Source organism: Myotis brandtii, unplaced genomic scaffold, assembly GCF_000412655.1.
Source record: "Myotis brandtii unplaced genomic scaffold, ASM41265v1 scaffold187, whole genome shotgun sequence".
NCBI classification, from domain to species: Eukaryota; Metazoa; Chordata; class Mammalia; order Chiroptera; family Vespertilionidae; genus Myotis; species Myotis brandtii.
Genome location: NW_005356944.1, coordinates 1887525 through 1901842, shown reverse-complemented (window position 1 = coordinate 1901842; position 14318 = coordinate 1887525).

Below are 14318 nucleotides of genomic sequence, written 5' to 3'. Positions count from 1 at the left end.
GGCACGTGCCCTTGACCAGGAATCGAATCTTTGACCCTGCGATGCGAGGATTGATGCTCTAACTACTGTACCACACAGACCAGGGCAAAAAGACGTCTTTATGTTCACAACAATGCTATGAGGTAGTTACACTACTATTCTCATTTTACAAGCAAGAGAACCAAAGCACAGAGGAGCTAAGTAACCTGCCTGAAGTCACCCCATCCAGGGACTTTCCTCCACCTGGAACTCTCTAGTTTTCACTAAAAACTGCTACACATAATTTGGATTTCAACTTAAATACATATCGCTTCCTTAGAAAAAGGCTTCCTTGATGTGTCCAAATAAGGTCCAAAGCTCCTATTATATCCACTGCACTCTGTGCTCTATTGCAGCAGCACTGTGTACACTTGTGACTATTTACATTTGTCTTTCCCAGTGGATGTACAGGCCCTGAGAAGATTCTGTCTTGCCCTCCACCATACAGCATTTCCAAAACTGAGTACCAATGCCTTGCCCATAAGAGGCTCCCCAGTCTGACAGATAGCAAGTTCCCTACAATGCAAAGTGGGAGGCAGAGAGAGGGATGCAGAGGATGAGGGAAGGTTTTGTGGAGGTGTCCCTGGAACTGAGCTCTGAAGGATAAGTAAGTCAGGAAAAAAAGTAGTGAGAAGAAAGGTGTTCTAGGCAGACAGAGCACAGGTACATGTATAGAGAAGAAAGAGGTCATAAAACTTTAGGGGAACTACCACTAGCTCACTAAGGCTGGAGTTTGATATTAGGAAGCAAAAAACGAAACATGAAAAATAGGAAGATTCAGTCCACATTCAAAGATAGGGGTATGTTGTATATACCTTTAAAATCTATAATAATAAAAGCATAATATGCTAATTAGACCGGACAGCCGAACGTCCTTCCAGACGTCCTTCCGAACAACCTTCAGGACGAAGCCGGGGTTGCGAGGGCCAAGTCCCTTGCACGAATTTTGTGCATTGGGCCTCTAGTAAGCTAATAACAATGGATAAGATGAAAGCACTTCCTGTACATCAGACACCAGGCTAAGCACTTCACCTGTATAATTTCATTTCATCTTCACAACTACCCTGAGTATTATTATGCCCATGAGGAAGTAAGATCACACACAGCTAGTACCAGTAAGTACATGGCAAAGCCAGGCTTTGAACCGCAGGTACATTATCTGATTCCAAAGCCTGTGCTCTTAACCACAGAGTCTAATACTTGTCTAGCTTACTATGCATTGATATAATCGTATATAGTTGTATGTAATTCAAACAGTAATTATCTTGATTCTACTGGGAAAACTGGCTATTTAAAGGAAGCCCATATCTTCTTCATTAAGCAAATCATAAACACAAATATTTTATACACTGAGTTTGCTTGAAATAAAGTATATAATTAGTATTGAATATACTAGAACTATGTTACCTCTAAACCAGGGGTCCTCAAACTTTTTAAACAGGGGGCCAGTTCACTGTCCTTCAGACCGTTGGAGGGCTGGACTATAGTTTAAAAAAAAACTATAAACAAATTCCTATGCACACTGCACATATCTTATTTTGAAGTAAAAAACCAAAACGGGAACAAATACAATATTTGTATTTGCATGTGGCCCGAGGGCCGTAGTTTGAGGACCCCTGCTCTAAACCATCAAAATTATGCTAAACAAACAGAGCTCGTTGGTTTAAGTCTTCTCATCAAAACTAACCTTCCTAAGGAGAAGTAAAATGTTTCCTTAAACAACTCAATTATTAAAAATGGGTGAAAAGGAAAGAAAGTAGTTAATACAGAGGAAAGATGATATCATTTGCTTTATGCATGGTAAAAGGATAATATGACTGAATGTGTTTAAAAGGCTAGATATACACTGTATGTGTCAAATTAAAACATGAGCTAGAAAATTTACCAGTTAGAGAAAGTCTTGGTTCAAAGAACTTAGTGTTTTAAGAAGACAGTTATCAGCAAAAACACAAATGTACTAAGACACAGCTAATGGATTATTAATAAATCATTAAAACAAACTACGGGGAGATCTTCTTTGCTTCCTAAAATGTCTCATAATATACAGCAAGAGTTCACAGACTGATAATAATTATCATAGTTACACTTGATTAAATACATATTAGTATCAGGATGTGTTTTTTTTCTCTTCACTTTTTTATTGAATTTATTGGGGTGACATTGGTTAATAAAATTATATAAGTTTCAGGTGTGCAATTCTATAATACATCATCTATATATTGTATTGTGTATTCATCACCCTGAGTTAAGTCTCCTTGCTTTACCATTTATCCCCCCTATAATGTCAGGAGTTTTAAGAACAAGATCTCATTTTGTTCTTTTAAGGTCCTTCTCATAGCCACACTTTCAGATGAGCTAAGACACAGAGTTTAGATAAAGTTGCTCAAGGTCACAGGAAGAAGTGACAGAGCCAGGATTCACACACAGGTCTGTCTGATGCCAAAGTGGGTGGCTTAGTTGGTTGGAGCATGGTCTGGTACACCAAAAGGTTGCCGGTTCATGCCCTGGTCAAGGTGTACGCAGGGGACAACCAATCTATGTTTCTCTCTCTCTTTAAAAAAAATCAGTGAAAAAGTATATTCTTGGGTGAGGATTTAAAAAAAAAAATCCCCATAACTAAATTCAAAATAGACAAAAGAAGAATGATGTCAGTGCCTGTTACTGTGCACTGAGGTGTGTACACATTATGTTTTAGTGGGAGATAGGAAAAGAGAAGTCTCAAGCATTTCCTGTGCACAACTTGCAACCAGCCAACAGAAGATAACAGGATTTCATGCATTGCTTTGGACTACCAACATTTTTTCAGCCTCTTGCATTTCACTAGGGCATAAAAAGCATTAAAGCAGGAGTCGGCAAACTTGTTCTGTAAAGGGTCTAAATATCTTAGGCTGTGTGAGCCCTACGCTCTCTGTTGCAAATACTCAACTGTACCATTTTAGGGAGGAAAAAAAAAGCAGCTATAGACAATACATGAATGAATGTGTTTGTGTCCCAATAAAGTTTAATTTACAAACACAGAAATTTGAATTTTCACAAGTCACAAAATATTATATTCTTTTTTTTTCAACTACTTAAAAGGTACAGCTGTAGACTACAGAAAAGCAGGTTGTAGGCCAGAGAGCATCTGCTAACACTGCATTAAACCAAAGAAGTACTGTCAGTCAGAAGAGATCAAAGGAACAGCAGTGAACAAAAAAGCAAGGCCATGGCCTTTTTCTTGACTCAGTTCTGGTGCTACTGATTCTGGAGACCTGCTTGGACCATCCGCCCACTCCTGCTTGGGGAAGGTGTCCCACTTTTGTGTTCTCACTAAAACTTGGGCCTATCTCTATCCTATCACTTACCATAATATATTCTGTTGATTATTCAATTGTCTTTATCTCCCCAAATCAAGAGCAAGGATGTTTGTTTATTTTTAGTCTATATTCCTAGCTGACATGGTGCTCAAGAAAACAAAAACAAAAGTTGGGAAGAGTGAGAAGGAAAATAAAAGAGGAATAAGAAAGCCTTACCTTTATACAGACAATAGATATCAGAACAAGGGCTTGATAGTGATTCAGTGACATATACCTAAGGAGTTAAATCAGTGGTTCACCCACTTTTGCCACCTGTCAATAATCTATGTTGCTTATGTCCCATAATATGCACTTTTGCATCCCTCAAGGCCAGGCATCTGCCTAATCTGGATAAGAAAGATTTAGGTATTAATTTAAAATGACCATTGGGTCTCTGGAAAAGCTTCAGAGTACCCTGGGGTTCTCTGAACACAAATGGAAAAACTACCGTCCTACACTACCCTCAAAAATGAATGATGGCCTCAAATTGTTTAAAGAAAACCTGAAAAGCCACAATTATCATATAGAATATGAAAATCAACATGGAGAAGTCTACCTTATCACTACATGAAACACAAAAGAGAAATAAACATATCTCAATCCCTCATGCTTGGATGGATGATCCTCTACTGCAGGGCCCTTAATCTTTTCCATGCCAGGGTTCTCGTTGGCAGTCTGGAGAAGCTAGTGGATCTCTTCTCAGAACAATGTTTTTGAATGCATAAACTATTATGCAGTTTTAAAAAGGAAACCCGTGGGGGCACCGTGACACTGCATGACATAGAGGTGGGATGGGCACCCCCTGTGGCTGGGCAGCAGGCAGTGGTGAGGGGCAGGACCCCTGCTGCTGCCCCTGGCCTGGGGCTGAGTGGCAAATAAATAAATAAATCCATTATAATAATAATTAAGCCACATTACCGCCCCTATCACTTTCTGTCTTCTTTCCCTGCTTTATTTTTTCTGTTTAGCATTTGTTACTATCTACTATACTACACATGGTATTTTACTTGTGTTCTCTCTTTTAGATGTCTCCCCAACGGAAACCTAATTTTCATGAGGGCAGGAAACTTTATCTATTTAGTTCACCACTCTATTCCCCAAACCTACAAAATGCCTGGTATATAATAGATGCTTAATAAATATTTGTTGAATTATTAAAGAAACTTCCTATGTCCTACAAACTAAACTCTAAGATGAATCAAAGGCAGTTGGACCTGTCATCCTTAAGAAAGATAATATACAATACTTCATATATACAAACAACTTCTTGGTAGACACTGGAATCCTTTTATAAACATAATCTCATTCATCCACAATAAACTTAATTATCTAATGACAGGACAAAGAAACAATGTGAGGTGGAGAAGTCAAATGCCTTAAGGTTAGTCAATAAACAAAATCCATGAGCCAGGTCTCCTGCTTATTAACTCTGTCCCTTCACTTTACCCTCTGCCCTCTGAAGCTCTTGTTGCATTTCCTTAAAGTACAGTCTCCTTCCCACTGAAGATATCTAGTTGCACACTAACAGTAAGAGATGCTTTCAGGATCTGAGCACACTCATTCACTGCAAATAGCTACACACTTCTTTGCAACAAGGTTCTAGAATTTCCAACTTCTTGCCAAGGCAATTCTTGAATAGAGGAAATGGTTTTCTTTTAAAATTCATCCTAATCACAATAAATTAAAAGGTTAATAAAAATTTAAACCCTTAGACATAAAAGAATGTCTCATATAGTCCCCAAAGGAAGGAAGTTTAAAGTCAAGACAACTCAAACCACTAGAGAAATGTAATCATTTCTACCAACTCTGTAACACCACTCTATAGTGTGTGATAAATTGGAAAGGCAAACCAGAAACCAAAAAAAGAAAGGGGGAGGAAAGATGAGGTTAATGATGAGGTCACTTAATGTGAAAGAAAACAGTGTCCTCAGACTGTTTCATAACTAAGCAAGCAGTCAAAACCTAACAGGAAGGCAGTCTGTCCCCTTCTTGTGGCTAAAACAAATGTCAGCCTGCTCTCCACCCCATTATTTGCCAAAATGCAGAGCTGAGGAAATGCACTTATATCATGAGAGGTTTTGAGATACTCAAGCCCCTCTGCTTAAAATGTAACTTTGTAATTCTGCTTAAACATCAGAATTTTCCATATTTGTGGATCTTCCTATACACAGGACAAGAAAATGTGAAGAAACAGGTTTTTTATGTATTTGTTTTTAATATGAGTGCTAATAAACCAGCAATAGCTGGTCATCAATAGAGGATGACAGAAAGTTCCACAGCAATGATGCGTATTAATAGGATTTCAAATTGAGAAATAAGGGGGGAGAGAAAACATTTTTCACATATGCTTGACTCCAGCTCAATGGGAAAATACTGACCTAGAGCCGTGGTCTGCAAACTGCAGCTCACATGCGGCTCTTTGGCCCCTTGAGTGTGGCTCTTCCTAAGCCTTAGGAGTACCCTAATTAAGTTAATAACAATGTACCTACCTATATAGTTTAAGTTTAAAAAATTTGGCTCTCAAAAGAAATTTCAATTGTTGTATTGTTGATATTTGGCTCTGTTGACTAATGAGTTTGCCGACCACTGGCCTAGAGCAAACATTATAACCAACTGCTGGCTTCTTATATGGTTCTAGTTCTAATCCTTAGAGATGTATGCTTTTGAACTAATCAGCTAAAAACTAAAATAATTTTCTAATTACTTACAGTGCTATAGCTTTGTAATCACACCTAAGAGAAAGCTCTGAAGATATTAGGATAAAGGCCACAATCACAGAGAACTTATATTCAACTTTCTCTTGCAAAGTTTTACAGTGTTGTTTCAACATTACAATATCAGAGAGGTACTTCTCACTTTAATAAGCTTTTTAAAAATGCATTAATTACATAACTGAATAAAAAGGAAATTTAAAACTTCACAAATTATTTACATTATTCTAAATTCACTTTCTGACTGACAGTGAAAATTAGAAGTAAACTAAATATTCATTTAGTGGGATTAGTTAAATAAACTGTGTTTTCTCCATTCTATGGAATACTATACAGTCATTAAAAAGAATGAGAGAGATCTCTAAGTACACAAATGGAAAAATTTCCAAGATACCTTGTTTGTTATGGGAAATGAGCAAACTGAACAACTCTTAGTGATTCTGCTTATGCAAAACATTTCTTTGAATCTGTACATATATTGCTTTTAAATGTTTAGAACAAGATCTAGAAGAATATATGCCAAATTCCTAATAGTGATCTAGTCTAGGAGGGCGAGAGAAGTGAGGGAGCTTTGGGACGATATTCACATCATACAGTATAAATGGCTTAAATGTTTTATAAGATTGTATTAATATATTGCTTATGAATTTAAAAGTCTTAATAAAGGAAGAAAGAATTAGATAATTATATAAAGGGGGAAAAAGATGAACATTTGCTTGACAGATACTAAAGTCTATTAATGTCAGAAACAGATACAGAAAGAGATGAAAGTGTGTATGTATGTGCTACATATACATACTTACCTTTCCTGGCTTAGTCTGCTGAGAGCACCTGGAAGTACTGATATCCTATAGCAATGAGCACAACAAACTCCTTCAATAGAGAATATTAAATGTCAATTATATGTAAAGTGTGCTGGGAAAGCTACAGAGATGAATATATTACAGGCCTGTCCTTGAAGAACTCACTGTCTTGTTGTAAACAGCTAACAATACAAAGTTGATTAAAACCAGTAAGAAATAGAGGTACATACTGAGGTGTAGTACAAGAGAAAAGGACATTAATTTCTCTGTAGAATCTGGCATTGGAACTGGAATTTTTGTCTTCAACTTTTTGTTGTGGAAAGTTTTTTAAATATACAAAAATAGGGGAAATGGGTAAAATGAATCCCTATGAACTTATCACCCAACTTCATTATCAGCTCAAGGTTGTGTCATCTGTTTCCCCACTCTCTCTTCCCACTTTCACGCCCAGATTATTTCGATGCAAATCTCAGACATCATAGCATTTCTTCGATGACAATTCAATATGTTTCTCTAAGAGATAGGGACACTTTTAAAAATACATGACAAAAAAACAACATGACAACAATACTATTATCCCTCCTAAAATAATGAACAGTAAATGCTTAATTTCTAATTTACAGTCAGTTGAGTTGGACTTCACAGAGATGATTTTAATAGATGGTGAATGAGAGGAAGGGGATTCAGGCTGAGGAACAACATGTGCAAAGCAAAGAAATGTGCAAAAGTGAAAGGTAATAAACGTCTGATTCAGGGCTGTGGCAGTGGAAGTGGAAAGGAAATGGCAAGTATGAGTCATTGTGGAGGAAAACTCAACAGGATTTTTCCACTTGAGGATAGCATGTCTATCTTCCCTGCATTTCTGGTTAACAATGTTCGGTCATTTTAAGCCATATAGAACAGCGTCAGCAAACCAAGTCCTACTCTCATCCAGCATCCTATATAATAAAAGCATAGTATGCAAACTGTCCCCTTGACCGACCAGAGTTCTTCCAGGAGTTCGACCAGGAAGTGGGCCAGCCAGGGAAAGGGAGGGAGGCCCCTGGCCGGCAGCCAGCAGCCACTAGGGACCCGTGCACTGGGCCTCTAGTTTGTAAATAAAGCTTTATTGGCACACAGCCATGGTTTCACACATTGTCCATGGCTGCTTTCACCCTACCGTGGCAGAGTTGAGTACTTGCAACAGAGACCCTATAGCTGCAAAGCTGCAAATATTTACTATCTGGCCCTTTATAGAAAAAGTAAGTTTCTCTAAGAATTTCTTATTCTGTTTCATTGATATTTGGTTGTTATTTTGTTTATTGTCTTTCTCATCTCAAGGTAAGGTCAGGGATTTTTGTGTCTGTTGCTCACTGCTCTATCCTTAGTGCCTGGATCAGTGCCAGACACTTATTAGGCACTCAGTAAGTAACTGTTGAATGAGTGAATGCATCAGTCTTTTTGTTTCTCTTCTGCATTAGACACTGGAGCTTCTTGGGGGACAAGGATAGGTGGCAATGATGCTATTTTCCCCCCAGTGAAATTTAGAAAATTTGTTTTTTCAATACAATGGAGTTTTAAGCAGCAACTAAAACTTCTAGTTATGATGAATAAACAAAAACTAATTATGAAGACCGTAGAAATGTGGGAACATGTTTATGATAGGTCAAAATCTTATGCACACTGCCTCTCTAAAATCTATCTGAATATGGACAGAGACTAGAAGATAATGCAAAAATGAAGTCATTGTTTTAAGATAGTGGATTTTTTGGGTGTTTTTCTCTCCAAAATTTTTTTTAGTACTACAGGCATACTTTGGGGATACTGTGGATTTAGTTCCAGACCACCACAGTAAAGTGAATATAGCAATAAAGCCCGTTACAGGAATGTTTTGGTTTCCCAGTGCATATAAAAGTTATGCTTACACTATACTATAGTCTATTAAGTGTGCAATAGCATTATGTCTAAAATAAACCATGTACATACCTTAATTAAAAATGCTACATTGCTAAAAAATACTACATTGCTGACCATCATCTGAGCCTTCAGCAAGTTGTAATCTTTTTGCCAGTGGAGGGTCTTCAATTTGTAAAAAGTATATCTTGCCTGGCCTGTGTGCTCAATGGTTAGAACACCACCCCTCCCTTCCATTTTCTCTCAAGAATCAATGGAAAAAATATGCTCAGGTGAAGATTTAAAAAAATAAATAAAAAGTGCAATAAAACGATGTGTGACTGCATTGTTTTCTCATATTTTTAAAATATATAATTTTTCCATGCCTTCTCTTCTTCCCACCTCCCACCATGTCCAGAAATCTAATCTTTAGTGTGGATCACAAATAATGCAATAATCTAAAATTAGAGTTTATATGGAATCTCGGCATTGGAAAGATTGATGAGCATTATGGATCGATGTTTCACTTTATCCTATGATAAGCTGCTACAATATGCCTTCTAGCAACAAGTATGCCTGTAAGCATCCTTGGCTAGAGCCTAATTTGGATTTATAAGTTTTCATTTAGACAAAAGCCCTTTTAATTGAAGTGGAGTATGAACAGGCTTGGTGGAAAGGAGTAGTTTGGGTGAGAACATCTTATATGTGTGTTTTCTCAAAGCATTGTTTTTCCCTTCTTATTTGGAGATGCATGTTCTGGTTAGCTTTTTCCATGGTGTCACAGAAAGGCAACATTTTCTCCTGGATTCAGTCATTTGGAGTAGTCATTTGGCTTTCTTCCCATTTCACTTTCAGGCTGCCTTTAAAAACATGGATAAGTGTATTCTTTGTACCTCTGTTTCTCCATGTACAAAATTGTTGTTCTCTCATCTCCCAAGGATGTGGTGAGTTTGCAGCCCTTTGATCTAAATAGACTTGTGTTTATTCTACCAAACTACATTTCTAAGTTATACATAGTTGGATTTCCAGCCATTGCCTCTAGGCTTCATCTGAGTATCTTGTCGGGGCAGCACAAAACAAAATACAGAAAGATTCCAGTTTCAGAAGCTTCCTCAAGGGCATATAATCTCCCAGGTGCAGCAAATGGGAAGATGATGAAGTACCTTCTCTCATTTAATTTAAAGTAAAACCGAAAGTCCTTCCAGTAGTCACAAGAGTCTACGTGATATGACTCCCTGTCCCGCTTACTAATCTGACCACCTACTTCCTTGTAGGTCACCCCATTCTAGTCATATGGACCTCTTGCTCTTTATGTCACATTCTACTGTGTTCTTTTTTTTTTTTTTAACTGTTCTTTTAACAGCCAATGACTTTCCTCTTCATACCCAATGAAAGTTACTGATTTTGTGTGTGTGTGCAATCTCTTTTCCTTGAGTTGAACCTAGCTTTCTCCAAAGGCAATTCCTGGTGTTAAGTAAAAACTTCCTGTCAGAGCCTACTGTTTTGCCAATAAATGATAAAGGATGTTGTCAGCTAGTATTAATACTCTGCTTATGAAATTGCAATTACTGGTGCTATATTTTGTGAAGTTCTTGCCATATAAATGGCACAAGTAACTTGGTAAGTTATGGCTCCAGAGAATTCTTTACATAGTAAGCCAACATTTCTTTTTCCTTCTCAGAGGAATATATATAACATTAAATTAAGTTTGTCTTGGTTGCCATACACTTTAAACTGAGCTGGTTTTCCTGCCTGTGCTGAGACATATTTATGGGAATATAATTGATTTCTCTAACAGTATGGAGATAGAGGGAGTAGCCTTTTCCTGCCTTAGTCTTGTTGATGACTCATGGTCTTGAAATAATTAAAGAGCACTTATTACATGCCTTATTGCTTCATGATCCTTTGATAAACTACCAAAACTCTTACCAAATGCCTTCAGATTTTAATGGCATGTGTTTACTACATAGCACATTCCACAAAATACTTAAAGTCTGATGCATATTCTCTTTAGTCCAAATTTCAATATTTTCCTGACCAACCATGTTCTTTTGATTCTATTCTCAAGCCTGTTTATCATGTTTCTTGTTTTTGGTTGTAAACTTCCTCAAACAGGTGATATGCTGATAGGTAACCTGAACTCAGTTTCAATAGCTTTTATAATTATGTAGTAGAGGCTTTTAAATGTTTTTTTCCCCTATGAGCCTTCCTTTTTTCTATTACACATTTGCTTATTCATTCATCCATCTATTTTTCTGTTTTTCTATCTAACATTTATTGGACATTTATTAGGTATTAGTTGTGAAACTTTCTTGGCCCTCTTCACTGTAGCCCTGACTTTAACATATTTCTTGTTTTCTTGTTCCATTTTTCTTTTCCATCTTCACATGGAATATTTTCAAATACTCTGACAACTGTCAGTTCTAATTAATAAAGTTAATGTCTTCAGTAGATGATTCTCTTTTTTAATGATAGAATTATACTTGCCCTGTTTTATAAATAGGTCTATTGCAAAGGCTATTATACAAACAGGACATAAATGTGATTTTCTCCTTTTTTAAAAAAATATATTTTATTGATTTTTTACAGAGAGGAAGGGAGAGGGATAGAGAGTTAGAAACATCGATGAGAGAGAAACATCGATCAACTGCCTCCTGCACACCCCCTGCTAGGGATGTGCCCGCAACCAAGGTACATGCCCCTGACCGGAATCGAACCCAGGATCCCTCAGTCCGCAGGCCGACTCTCCAACCACTGAGCCAAACCAGCCAGGGCGATTTTCTCTTTTTTGCTACCTTTCTCATTATTACTGCAATTGACTCATGGTAACTTCAGAAATGGAGAAACTGTCACTGTCAAATAGAAATACAATGTGAAAAACAGTTTCATTGAGATGTGGTTTGCATACCTAACGTATCATTAGGGGTCTTGTATAACCTAAAGACTGCCTGCTAAAAGCACAAAATTTCTTTGAAATTCTATGTTTAATCTTGAAAAAAATTTTACATTCAGCATTTTACTCATTATGTGTGTGTTCAAATATAAAATTTATTCGTCCCTACTCCCCTGACCCCAATTCCAAGTAAAACTGTTCTTGGAGTGCTATTTATCTGGTACGATCCTATTACACTGAGTTATATGGGTACTACTTCTAGAAGCAAAATTCTGTAATCTACTTCTCAACTTTAGATGCTATTCCATACACTACATATCCAGCACCTACTTTTCCTCTTAGCTCCAAACCCATATATCCAAGTGCCTATTTGACATCTGCATTTTTAAACTTTATTTTTATTGTTGACATTACACCCAGTACCCCACCAACATCTGCACTTGGATGTTCTCTCAACAAATGGTATTGTCATATCTAATCCATTAGCAAGAGCTGTTGATTCTACTTTGAAGCTATCTTGAAACCATTCCCATTTCTCCTGTTTTCTTTACTTTCTCTGTAGTCCAAGCTGTCAGCATCTGCATCATGTAGTAGCCACCCAACTGGTCTGCTTCCACTCTCCCTCCTGTTCCCTATGGGGGCCAGGATCCAACCTACAGCACAGGTACATCCCTTGACTGGAAATCAAACCCACAAGACCCTTTGGTGTGCAGGCCAATGCTCTAACCACTTAGCCACAAAAGCCAGGGCTAAAACCCAAACTTCTTCTTCTTCTTCTTTTTTTTTTGGGGGGGGGTGGTGGGGAGGCAAACGGATTTCAGTGCTTTTATTTCAAGTTCACTGTTTCCCTTACATTTTCTAAGTTAGAACTGATAAACATGTCGGGAAAAAATCAAACTATGCATCAGAAAATAAAATTTCATTGATTTTTCAATGTGAAAGTATTATAGGAATACTAACAAAAGTGGGGGAAAAATCAGTACTTATATATTTCAAATTTTGCAAGCTTCTCCACTTCACATTTTAATTGCTCTTTTAAATCCATACAATCACTATATAAAGTAACTAAGTAAATGATTCAGGATATATTTCTTTATAATGTCTGAAAATTTGTGGTGCCTGGTTTTCAATTGCTAGACATCTATGAAGATTTCATCTGTGCTAACCACTTAATTAGAAAAATATGCAAAGTAACATTATGATGGAAATTTGAAAATCTATTCTATCTATCTATCTATCTATCTATCTATCTATCTATCTATAAAGAGGTAATATGCTAATTGGTCCTAACGGTGTCACAGTCACAACCGCTAAGGAGGAGGCTGCCTGCGTGTGCGTGGTGGGGCATTGCTCCCAGAGATGGGGTGGAAGCAGGGAGGTGCCCAGAGGAGGCCCGTGCCCGGGAGGGCAGGAGTGAGAGCCCGTAACGCCCCCTCACCAGTCCTTCACTACCCACCACTCACACTCAGAGAGCCCCACTGCTCACCTGCCTGGGGAAGGAGCACAGCACAGCAGAAGGGAGGTTTCCACGCTCTCCTCCTTGGGCACCATCACAGGGCAGAGCTGCCACATTGCTCCAGAGACTGGGCGGAAGCGGGGAGGAGCCCGGAGAAGGCAGGACCAGCCCAAGGCGACTCAAGGGATTGAGGGCAGGGCTTGAAGCAGCCAGAGAAGGCCAGAGGGATCAGGGGGCTGGACCAGGTGTGCTGGAGCTCTGCATAGAGAGGTTCGGGTGTCAAGGCAGGGCGCTCGATTTCACGCACTGGGCTCCTAGTCCTATATAATAAAAGGGTAATATGCAAACTGACCCTAACAGCAGAATGACTGGGAATGACTGGTCACTATGACACACACTGACCACCAGGGGGCAGATGCTCCATGCAGGAGCTGCCCCTTGGTGGTCAGTGCGCTCCCACAGGGGGAGCTCTGCTCAGCCACAAGCCAGGCTGATGGCTGCCAGTACAGCAGTGGTGGTGGGAGCCTCTCCCACCTCCTCAGCAGCGCTAAGGATGTCCGACTGCAGCTTAGGCCTGCTCCCCACTGGCAAGTGGACATCCCCCGAGGGCTGCCGGGCTGCCAGAGGGATGTCTGACTGCCAGCTTGGGCCCGATCCTCCAGGGAGCGGGCCTAAGCTAGCAGGTGGACATCCTTCGAGGGGTCCCAAACTGCAAGAGGGCAAAGGCCGGGCTGAAGGACCCGGAGTGCACAAATTTTTGTGCACTGGGCCTCTAGTATATCCTATATAATAAAAGAGAAATATGCAAATTAACCATCTCTCCATCACTCGGCTAGACCCAGAAGCCATGCCCACCAGCCAATCAGGAGCGAGTATGCAAAATAACCCAACTAAGATGGCGGTGGTCATGGAGCTGGAGCGAGCAGGAGGTTTGGGTTGTCCGTGGCGATGGAGGGAGCCAAGCTTCCCGCATGCCCTGGCCGGCCCTGGGCTCCGCTCAAGGCTACAAAGTGTCAATTATAGAAGATAAATAAATCCCAGATACCTGCTTCTAGCCCGAAAAAGAAAAAAGAAAAAGAAAAAAAGGAGGGGCTGGGATCTTGGGTCGCCGGGGGGAATGGCCAGCCTGAAAACGGCCATAAGCCCCTCACCCAGGTTGGCCAGGCACCCCAGCAGGACCCCCCCCCGAAGGGGCTGTGGGCAGCCTGAAAACAGCCCTCAGCCCCTCAC